The sequence below is a fragment of the Adiantum capillus-veneris genome, chromosome 1 (assembly GCF_014529385.1).
Source record: "Adiantum capillus-veneris isolate H3 chromosome 1, ASM1452938v2, whole genome shotgun sequence".
Taxonomy (NCBI): domain Eukaryota; kingdom Viridiplantae; phylum Streptophyta; class Polypodiopsida; order Polypodiales; family Pteridaceae; genus Adiantum; species Adiantum capillus-veneris.
In genome coordinates this window covers 192,217,942-192,230,112 of record NC_140931.1, presented here as the reverse complement: position 1 = coordinate 192,230,112, position 12,171 = coordinate 192,217,942, and the positions used below count along the sequence as shown (strand labels likewise).

General features: G+C 44.3%; 2 pseudogenes; both read right to left on the bottom strand.

Annotated features, from left to right (window-relative positions):
- Window positions 1–1,878: 1,878 nt before the first annotated feature.
- LOC147466222 (5S ribosomal RNA) lies at window positions 1,879–1,997 on the bottom strand (annotated as a pseudogene).
- Window positions 1,998–2,937: 940 nt separating this feature from the next.
- On the bottom strand, window positions 2,938–4,450 carry LOC147466221 (25S ribosomal RNA; annotated as a pseudogene).
- Between the last annotated feature and the right edge of the window lie 7,721 nt (window positions 4,451–12,171).

Below are 12,171 nucleotides of genomic sequence, written 5' to 3'. Positions count from 1 at the left end.
GACAGTGCGGGTCGACGAGATGCGTTGGTGGGACGGCGTGGTGCCAATGCGTACGATGAAGAAGCCACCCGGGATGGGGCCGTACTTGGCCAAGAAACATCGACGGGGCCAATGATCTGGATGAACAAGTTGATGGGATGGTGCGGGCCAACGGGTGCAATGAAGGAGCCATCAACGACTCCTTCGTGACTTGGCCGGTAGCGCCAAGGGGACCGACGATGTGCATGGACGTGTTGACGGGATGGGGCCGTGAGGTGGCCAATAGCGTCGACACAGCCGATAGTGTGCATGGACAAGTTGACGAGACGGCGCAAGATGACGGGTGCGGTGAAGGAGCCACTAGCAACTCCTCCATGACATGGCCGATAGCACCGATAGTGTGCATGGACGCGATGATGGGACGGGGCCGTGACATGGCCGATAGCCTCGATAGGGTCGACGGTGTGCATGGACGAGTTGATGGGATGGCATGGGCCGACGGGTGCGGTGAAGGAGCCATCAACGACTCCTCTGTGACGTGGCTGACGGTGTGCATGGACACATTGATGGGATGGGGCCATGATGTGGCCACTAGCATCGAGGGGACGGTTGCGTGGATGAGTTGACACAATGGCGCGGGCAGACAATTACAGTGAAGGAGCCACCGACGACTCCTTCATGATGTGGCCGGTAGCACCGATGGTGTGCATGGACGCATTGACGAGACGGGGCCGTGACGTGGTCGATAGCGTCGACAAGGCCAACAGTGTGCATGGACGAGTTGATGGGATAGCACGGATTGACGGGTACGGTGAAGGAGCCATCGATGACTCCTTCGTGATGTGACTAGTAGCACTGACGGGGTCAACGGTGTGCATGGACGCATTGATTCGACGGCACGTGACGATAGGTGCGGTGAAGGAACCACCGGCGACTCCTCTATGACGTGATCGGTAGCACCGGCCGGGTCAACGGTGTGCATGGATGCATGGAAGGGACAGAGCAGGCCGACAGGTGCGGTGAAGGAGCCACCGGCCGCTCCACCGTGACGTGGCCATTAGTGCCAATGGGGTTGGCGGTGTGCATGGATGCATTGACAGCACGACATGGGCCGATGGGTGCGGCGACGAAGCCACTCGCAAATCCATCGTGACGTGGCCGGTAGTGCCGATCCGATCGACGTTGTGCATGGAGCATAAAGCGCACGATGCCACTCTCAACAACAAAGTGATGGGCCGGGTCCTAGATAGTGCGTGTGCAAGGAATATAGAATGACACAATACGACCATCGACATCTGCTACGCTGACAAGCCGTGCTTCTCCGCGAGGACAAGTCGACATGGGCCGATGACTGGGCTGCATGAAGGTCCCAACCGCTCGTACTTGGTTGATGTCTGATGCATTGAAGGGGCCGATTGCATCAATGAGAGCCGATGGCTCTGGCTCCGACCGTGGCTGCGATGGCGGGAGGGCACGGGCCGTTGGGTGCGGCTACACAGATTGGGCCGATGGGTCGGTAGAGCACCATGACATGGTTGGTTGCAACCGGGGTGCATCGAGGGCATGTCCACGACAACGAGTGGCATGGGCCGACGGGCCGGCTGTGCAAAGCATGGAGCATGGGTCTCGATAGGTACGATGGTGGGCGCCCCGCAGGGGGGGGGGGGGGGGGGGGGGGGGTTCTTTTCAACCAAATGCAACATGGAAAAAGGAAGAGTGCAATGCTAGGACTTCTCAAGAGGTAACCCATTGTAGTACTGTTCTGGTCCAAGCACCTTAACTGTAAAGTTCTCATGGGATCCGGTGTATTGGCAGGAACAATCAAAAGGGGGTGGGCATTTAGATGGGGGGGGGGGGGGGGGGGGGGGTTATTGGGCCAAATGCAACATGGCAAAAGGAAGGGTGCAGCACCAGAACTTCCCTGGAGGTCACCCATCCTAGTACTGTTCTGGCCCAAGCACGCTTAAGTACAAAGGTTCGATGGGATACGGTGTATTAACGCTGGTATGACCGCACCACATTTATTGAGGTCAAGCCACACATACTTATATGTTTGTATGTATGTGTGTGTGTGTGTGCGCGCGCGTGCATGTGAGACATTGCCAACTGGTGTCAACCAAATGTGGCAACGCATCGTTGACGACATCGTGAATCAACATGGTTTACGCTGGTGGGTGCGACCGCGAGGGGCCGACGCCCCATGTGCGGTTCTGATAGCGAGACAGCAAGAGGAACAAAGATCCGGGTGCGTCAGTGGGTGTCGACGTATGTGTGAAGCACGAAGACAACAACACGACCTCCGCAATGACATCGTGGTGGGGCCGGCCATTTGATGTTGGATGCATTGACGAGCCTATATCGGCTACAAAATGGGACATCACGGGTCTTGGGATGGGCCAATGGTCCCGGTGTCTGCCCTTTGACAATGTCGTGACCCTACATGTCTATGCCAGATAGAACACAACAAAGGGGCCAATTACGTGGATCAGGGCCAATGGGATGTGCACAAGTGTGATGATGGGACGCATAGGGCCGACGGACCCATGGAGCATGGAACTGACAACGAGACCATGGACAATACCGTGACGGGACCGGTTGATCCCGTCTTATCTAAAGTCATGTTTGTATGTGTGTTGGAAGACAAGAGACAAACAATTTTCATTTTTGTAGCAATATGAGACAAATTCCTCTAACCTTAATTGGGATCGGAGACGGAAGCTGCAAATGATGGAGCACGCCCTAAGTTTTTGGACGTGGTCTTCGTCTCTCCCATCGTTGGAAAGGTTGAACCACATGGTGCAACGTGGAGGGGGAAGAGCTTAGCACGATGATAGGTCGGTGCACCCTAGAGCCCGCATGAAAGGGGGGGGGGGGGGGGGGGGGGGGGGGGGGGGATCATAGCCAAATTCACATAGGCCAAGGGAAAGGCTGAACCCCACAGTGCAACGTGGAAAGGACAAATCGGTGAGATGGCGGGCTGAATCTTATTGGATCGTAGCAGCAAGGCTACTCTGTCACTTACAATACCCGGCCACATATTTAAGTTGTCTACAAAGGATTCATCTCCCCAATCGTCTAAAATTTCCATTCAGAACCCCAAGGTGGCGCTTCCACCACCTCCGGGGAGGCTCATGACACATGCTCTCGGGAATGCACAGGCGCCCCTACTATAATTCGGGTAACAACCGGGGAGGTAGAGAGCACCGCTTCTAGCATAGATTGTGACTTAGAGGCGTTCAATCATAATTTTACACATGGTAGCTTTACACCACTGGCTTTTCAACCAAGCACAATGACCAATTATGTGAATCAATGGCTCCTCTTGTACTAAGTTGAATTACTATTGTGGCATCGCTCATCACTAGGGTAAAACTAACCTTTCTCATGACAGTTTAAACCCAACTCACGTTCCCTATTGGTGGGTGAACAATCCAACACTTGGAAAATTTTGCTTTGCAATGATAGAAAGAGCTAGCATTGAAGGATCAAAAAGCAATGTCGCTATGAATGCTTGGCTACCACACGCCAGTTATCCCTGTGGTAACTTCTCTCACACCCCTAACTTCAGACTTTGAAAGACTAAAGGATCAATAGGCCATGCTTTCACAGTTTGTATTTGTATTGAAAATCAAAATCAAATGAGCTTTTACCCTTTTGTTCCATATGCGATTATTGTTCTCGTTGAGCTCATCTTAGGACACTTGCGTTATCTTTTAATAGATGTGCTGCCCCAGCCAAACTCCCCACTTGACAATGTCTTTCGCCTGGATCGGCACGTGAGCATGCCTTAAGACTAGAAGCAGGGGCAGAGCCCCGCCTCCACCTCATGGAGTAAGTAAAATAACATTAAAAGTAGTGGTATTTCACTTGTGCCAAAGGCTTCCACTTATTCTACACCTCTCAAGTCATTTCACAAAGTCGGACTAGAGTCAAGCTCAATAGGGTCTTCTTTCCCTACTGATTTTTCCAAGCCCGTTCCCTTGGCTGTGGTTTTGCTAGATAATAGATAGGGACATTGGGAATCTCGTTAATCAATTCATGCACGTCACTAATTAGATGATGAGGCATTTGGCTACCTTAAGAGAGTCATAGTCACTCCTGCCATTTACCCGTGAGTGGTTGAATTTCTTCACTTTGACCTTTAGAGCACTAGGTAGAAATCACACTGGATCAACATCCATGGGGACCATCACAATGATTTGTTTTAATTAAACACTTGGATTCCCCTTGTCCATACCAGTTTTGAGACAGTTATCATTGCCTAGGGAGGGCCAGCTCGCGAGGGGCGACGTTCTACGGCCATTGGCAGTGGGCACGTAGAGACCCGCCCTTGCTGCTAGGACAGCTCGCGCAGACCCCCAACAGCCTCTGGTGTCGGACCGTAGACCCCTAGACCCAGCCCTTATAGCCAATCCTTTTCTCAAAGTTACAGATCCGTGTTGAGAACTTCCCTTACCTACATTGATCTATTCACCAGAGGCTGTTCACCTTGGAGACCTAATGCGGTTATGAGTACAACCGGGCATGATCGGAATTTGCTCCTCCAAATTTTCATGGGCCGCCAGGGGTGCACCGAACACTGTGAGAGGTGCGGTGCTCTACCAGCCACCACTTGACCCTATATCTGGGTGACCAATTTTAGGCTAGGTGGGATGTTAAAAAGAAAAGAGGACTCTTCCTAGGGCCCCCGATGATGTCTTCGAATTCGGTCACGTTGCCGTCCATCACCACATCTTGGTTTGGGAATATTAACTTGATTCCCCTTTGATAAACAACATGCATTGAGCCCTTGACACAAGACTTTTCCATCTCTTAGGATCAACTAATCCATGTCCAATTGCTGTTCACATGGAACCTTTCTCCACTTTGGTCTTCAAAGTTCTCATTTGAATATTTGCCACTACCGCCAAGATCTGCACTAGGGGACGTTTCACTCGGGCTCACACCTAAAGCTGTGCCACGAACCCCATGCCCTCCTACTCATCAAGGTCTTTCACTTGCCTTGATGGTCGGGTATAGGTTGTGCGCTTCAGTGCCATCCATTTTTGGGGCTAGTTGACTCAGCAGGTGAGTTGTTACACACTCCTTAGCGGAATTCGACTTCCATGACCACCGTCTTGCTATGTTGATCAATCAACACCCTTTGTGGGATCTAGGTTAGCGCACAATCGGCACCGTAACCTAGTTTTCGGTTCTACCCGCATCGTCCATTCTTCTCACCAAAAATGGCCCACTTGGATCTCGCATTCCGCACCGGGGTTAAACAGAGCAACCTGGCCGCTTACCTATTTAAAGTTTGAAAATAGGTCAAGGTTTTTTCACCCCCGATGCCTCTAATCATTTGATTTACGTAATAAAAATGCAAAGAGCTCCAGCTATCTTGAGGGAAACTTTGGAGGGAACGAGCTACTAGATGGTTTGATTAGTCTAGATGGTAGTTCTCTCTATAGACTTTGCCATCTCTACAGACTTTACAGTCAGCATCGATCTCAGAGATAAACATGGATCATGAATTTTTTTTGAGTGATATACGATCTCTATATGGGGATGCTGCATATGAAGCATTTGAAGAGAGAAAACCATCCTCTCCACTGACTTTACCATATTTCATAGGAGAACTCAAAAACAAATTTGACATTAAAGTGGTACCTTCTCAGTGGAAAGACACACCAAAAGTGATGGATACAAAGAGCTTACATGAATTGATTTCTTCTTCTATACAATGCACACTTTCTCTCTCACAATTGCTGAAAATTAGACCACATCTACGAGGGCAAATGGGAAAACTCCTGAAAAGGATAGGGTTGAGAATCCCTTCAAATGACCAACTTGCAAATGAAAACGTGGATGAAACTTTGCCTAAGAAACCACAAAAAAAACTGGTATCACAATATAAAAACATAAAAGGTGAGACATATAGCTACATCATGGAAAATGATGCCAAAGTGAGAACAAAGGAAGCAAAGCAACCAAAAGAATATGTAATCATTGACATACTCAAAGGATTGACAAAATTTGACTCAAACAAGCCAACTCTAAAAAAAGCGCAATGAAAGAAGATGATGAAGAAAAGTTTCCAAGTTCAAGGTCAAACATTCAACAAAAACAAGACCAAGAGAAGAACAGGAAGGATAAGGAAGAATATTGACTGTCTCCTACAATGATCAAATTCAGCATATGCGGAGAAGCAGGCCTCAAAATCACATGTTCAGTTGTGATAGTTCTAGAAGCAAAAAATAATCTAATGAATTATGGAGCGTGGATCATGATGGGAAATCCACCAATCAACGAGCTAGGAGAAACAGTGTACACAAGCTCTAAAATGACAATTCCTAGCTTTGGAGTGGTAGAAGTTGTACTCAAGTTGAGTACTACAGGGTACAAGGATACATTCCACATAATCAACTCCCATCATATCAAAGAGTGTATGATCTTGACAGAAAACTAGAGGAAGATCTTCTTTCAACCACAAGGAAAAGATGAAACAACAACACCAAAATCCCTAGAAGAACCTCGCATCATGCAAACAAGAAACATCCAACCATGTTGGAGAAAGGTAAAGCTAAAATAAACAGTCAAGTAAATCAAACTCACAATATAACGTTACCTTCAACAAGCCTCCATCCCTCCTCAAACTTTCCGCGAAGCCTCTACATCAATAGCCACACTATCAACAATGCAATGAAAATCGAAGCAAAAAGTTTATTAACTCAAGTTTCCATTGCAACAAAGCCTCCACAAGAAGTCAAAGAGAATCAATCAAGTGTTGGTATCCAAAGAGAACATCAAAGTCAAAGACCCAGTTTGGATACATCAAACACAAGTTCAACCTCAACAACAAAATATGACAGGGTGGGTAGCATCAAATGAGTCAATCACTACTCAAGGTTACTTCCAAGGAAACACCAGTGTTTGGGACAACATGCATAGAGTAACAAACTGGATCTACTCACCTCAAGAAAGAAGTTTTACAAAGAGCAATCCAAGATATCAACGGAAGACAAACAACTCAACGAGGAGAAAGAACAACAATAAAAGGCAGAAGAAAAGACCTTCCAAACAAGCAAAGTGACAAGTATGGTTCCAAAGTGAGACTTCAACCAAGCTACCTAGCAAAGACATGTGAAGGAGTGGATGATTCCAATGAAGCTACTCAAAGCACAATGATTTTATGTAGGTAACACTCAAATATGGTTACCCAAAGTTTTGCTCAACCTGGAACAACAAAGATTAGTCAAGGAACAAAGAGCTCCACCCAAAGGCAAGCAAAAACAACCAAGAACCAACAAAATCCAATCACAATTGAGGGTGCTACAATCTCCAGATGGAAACCTTGTCATCTACTCCAAAATCAAGGCTTCTACAACAAAAATCATCATGTATGGATACCAAAGCCTAGTAACCATCAAGTCATCAAGCAAAAGAAGAAAATGAAAAATATGGTCACACACGGACCAAAGACAATGTGGGTTTAAAAATTGCTCATGGAAAACCAATCACAAAGGACCCACACACATCAACAACCACTTCTCACGAGACATAAAGCAAGGGCTCCATTACATCTTGCTACTAATGTAGAACATATTTCACAAAGCAGTGTCACCATACAACAAGCAAGTCAAGAAGCACCAAAGTATGCCTGCCTACTAGAAAAAATGGTGGCATCCATAGACCAACACAATGCAAGAGGCCTAAATTTTCAAAACTTTTGGAATTGGGTTTTTGACCTTGAATATGTAATTCCACAAAGTTGCCATTAAACATACATGGCATGAAAGTCAAAGTCGAACAGTTAAGCCACTAAATGAGCGAGGCATTAGTCCCAAAGATTCAAGTAATATCGTATGTGGTCTTAGCATCTTAGCTAGACTAGGTATTGCTCAAGCTGAAGAGTTGAGAAAAATTACTTTGTGTCGCTCATACTGGTACAGGTGAGCATAGGAGTCAAATTCTATTTATATTAAGTTTGGTGAAGTGAAGGAGGAAGTCCAAAAGAAACTCACACACTGAGCACAATGAGGTATAAGCGGAGAACTTTAACATAAAAAACCCTTCTTGGAGGTATAGAAGCTATTGTGACGTCCTTTAATGTCACATGTGATACATTTGTTCCTTGAAGCACCTATCAAATCCCTCTTTCGCACTACATGCTTTTGTTCGACATATTTCTCATATGCATATAGAGTGTCCCATAATTGGCACTTGCATTAGACACTCTTCTTTTGTTTCTCTTAAGCACTCACCTTGCATGACATGTAATTCAATTGGAGTTGCACAACTCCAATAATACCGTAGACCAAAGGCACTTTTCTCCCACCCAGTTTTCTCTCTTTGGTCATCTAGGTTTTAGACCCTAATCTAGAGACACTCATCATCATCTTCCTATATATATTTCTTCTACACCATTAATGATGAAATGGATACCCAAATCAATCAACATCAACTTGGAGCTACAAATGCAGATCCCAACATACTTATCAAGAGGAAATCTTACATTCAAGGACAATAAAGCTCCATTAAAAATTCACAAGTTAAAGAATGGCCTACAACGACAAGCAATGACAACTTTAGCAAGGGAGCTATCCACAACAACCATATATAGATCAGAAAGTGCTTCAATATTGGCTACCTATTGCAAAAAATATAAATTACAATGGACCTTGAAAGAAAACCCATCATAAAGTCCACGCCACAAAGAGGATCACTACACAAACTCAGATTCATCACAATCCATATTCACGGTGGTCAAGAGTGGCAAAAAAGAGGAGAATGCACAACAACAAGAAAAGTTTCCTCAAAAATCAAAGCTCAAATCATGTATCAACAACACGGCATATATGAATCACTCAAGGAAGGGGGGAGGGTCATCAACGACAAAGAACTTCCCAAGACAACCCTGATGACAAGACTGCACATGGTTGTGTCAAGGGATGACACGAGCTAGGAAGGAAGGAATGCTAGCGGATTGACCAAACGAGTGCAAACCTAGCCAGACACGTAGCCGAACACCACATTTGCACTCTATTAGTTTTCTGAGCTAGTGTAGTGATACTCTATGTAAATCTTGATTCTAGAGTAGCAGGTCCATTCCTTGAGTTTTAATTCTTTCATGATGATTATCAAGGTCCATGTGAGCTAGCCACTGGCCTTTTAGAAAACCCTAGGTACAAAGGTCAATAATTTTAATGTGAAAGTAAGGATTATCTTGGGAGAAGAAAGAAGCTCTGAAAAACGTACGATCAAGCTACTAAGCTGTTCCAACTTCTAATCATTTCTTTTAATTATTGGGTAATTTGATCTCAATTCCAAAACTTGTATTGTGTTCCTCTCTCTTTGATCTTTCATTCGAGTGTAAGCATTGTCAATTTTGTTGAGGCTCCCCGACTACGTGAGTTCTTAAATCACTATTTTTTAATTTTTTGACCATAGGGACTGGTCCTAGACCATAGGGTGACCTTTTTGGTATGTTTTGTTGTAGTTTTAAGGACTCTTTTCATGATGGATCATGATTTTTGTACCTTGTTGGATGCAACCTGACTTGGTAGGATAGTGCTCCTAGGTTTCCTAGAACCCCTCCTAACTTGTTTTGTTTCATTTTGAATCCGTTCAAGAACCAAAATGGCGTGATGACTTAGAACGGTGAGAAAGGACATAGTCAGATTTTCTTGATCATTGAGTGGTGATTTTAGTTGTTGAGTTTGTGTTTTTTTCTTGTTACGTTCACTCCTTGAGATTGACAACCTCAAAGTGTCTTCGTGCCCCATCCGAGTCACTTCCTTGAGTATTAACATTATGTTAGTGTCAAATAGCTATGCTATAGACGTCCGTTGTGGCAACCCGCTAACAAAGCATTAGGTCATGCATAGACCATGGATAATGGTCTAGGAATATAGGTTTTTCCCTTTCATTTCACTCCACACTTTAAAATAAACATAACAATTAGTGGAAATATTCATTTTCAACAATGTATGGTTTTTATGTTTGGTGCTGAAAGAGTAGGAAAAATTCTTGCATCACCAAACCCTGTCATCCTGCTTCTTGTCAACTATCACAGGTCATTTGATGTACATATTTTTATTTATTTTTATAATATATTTCAATTTAGCAAACATTGTTGTGTAAATCCTTTTGAGAGAGGAAAATAAAGAAACGTGTTGTCACTTTGAAATTGATTCAATGGAGGCCCAACGCCAAATGGCAGGATATCCTCTCTTTTTTGGAGATCTTGGCAAGAATTCCAAGTTATTCTAGCAAATTTTAAATTGGCTTACTGCACAAAAAGAGTGATAAGAGATAAGAAATGATTAGAAATGTTTGAGGTAGTTCTGAGGAAGGATGCTAGCACTTGTTTTTCTTCTTTGTTTGAGGAAGTTAGAGAGAGCTATAGGGAGGTTTTGGATCACTTCAAGCAATATTCTTTCAAACCCAAAAACACTAAAAAACTATGGCAAGACATTTTTGCCCGCAAGCAAAAAGACCTAGATGACTACTATACCTACAAGCAAGAGTTTTTATGCCTTTGATCTATATGGGTAAGGAATATTGCTAACCTTGGGGATGGTGCAAAATTTCTAAACAAGGAGATATTCATAGCGAGTTTCTTTTCCATGCTCAAGGTAAAACTTGAGGTGGGTGCACCTACCACCTTTGATGCCACCAAAACTAGGGATGCCTTAAAGTACAAGAAACTAAAGCGTATTCAGAGAGAGCTTCCAGTCGAGGGTCCTAGACCTGAGGAGACAACATAAGCATCCACTTCCAAACAGATGCCACAGGTCATAGCCGAGGTAATTGAAAATTTAAATGAAACCTTGAGCAACTTGTACATTCATCTTGCACAAGTTGTAGGTCCAAGGGACAAACAAAGAAAGATGAGTAGCGAGAGACACAACCCAAATGAGTACTGCAGTGTTGAAATTGTGGAGAATTTTGGATTGGAATGTATAATTATTCTTGCCCCATGGGGAGCCAGGGAGACCTTTAACTTGAATTATCCAATGATGAATGCAGGTGAAGAAACTAGTCAATAACCAATGCTTATGCAAATACCAAATGGAGCAAGACCACCTCCACAAGGAGTGGAAAGCATTTTGCGTTTTCCAGATAGAAATGCTCATGTGATAGAGGTGAAAAGTTCACATGAGGTTGACATGGAAGCAAATGGAATTAAACATGGTAGTGGAAAAGGTAAGGAGAAAGAAGGAGTCACATCAGAAAGTGACCATGGATGAGGCAAAAAGGTGGAAACCAAGGAATCCAAAAGGACTCAACATCGTATCAACCTTCAAGACTTCTCTCTTGGACATGGTATGTCTCCATACAACCTATTGGAAGACATGAGAGGTAAGGGTCCTAATATCTCATGGCCTCAATTTCTTGCATTGTGTCCACAAGCTAGGAGGGAGTTAACAAAGGCAATTAGCACTAAGAGAAATGTATAAAATAATGTGCCCATTGTGAAGATTTCACAAGCTAAAATGAATGGTGATAATACACTTGTGCTATATTGTTACATCAAAGGAAGGTTGGTTAGGAAAGGTTTAGTGGATGGAGGTGCACAAATTTTCATCATGACAGAGGGCCTCATACAAAGACTAAGCATTCACATGCTGAGACACCTAAAATCAAAGTCAAGATGCTAAACAATAGCAAAGCTAGGTGTGTTGGAATTTGTAAAAATATTTTTGTGGAGGCCTTTGGCATTAAGAAGTCTATTGATTTTTATGTTATATCTACCAAGGGAAATGGCTATTCCTTTATCCTAGGAAGAACAAGGCTAATGAAAATTCAAGCTTTGTAGGATTGGGAAAGTGGAAAGTTAATTTGGAGGAATGACAATCACAAGAGGGTTATCTTTGACATGAAGGAGCAACGCCAAGAGCATATCCATGAAGAATCATCTCAGAGTGAGACAAAGGAAAAATAGATTGATAGCACTTTAGAAGAAGAAAGTAGTGGCAAAATTACTGAAGAGGAGTCTTCCGTGGAAGTCATGGGGGTAAGGTTCAAGCCAAGCAACCAACAGACCTCTTTCCCAGGCTTGTAAGAGGTAGGTCCTCAAGAGAACCAAGGTGTGCAAGATGAAGGGATTTTGGAAGGTTTGTTGTCGATAACACTTACAAATGAAGAAAGAGAGGAGTTCAAGTGTGTGCTAAGGAAGTTTCCTAGGCTTTTTTCTAAATACTACAAAGA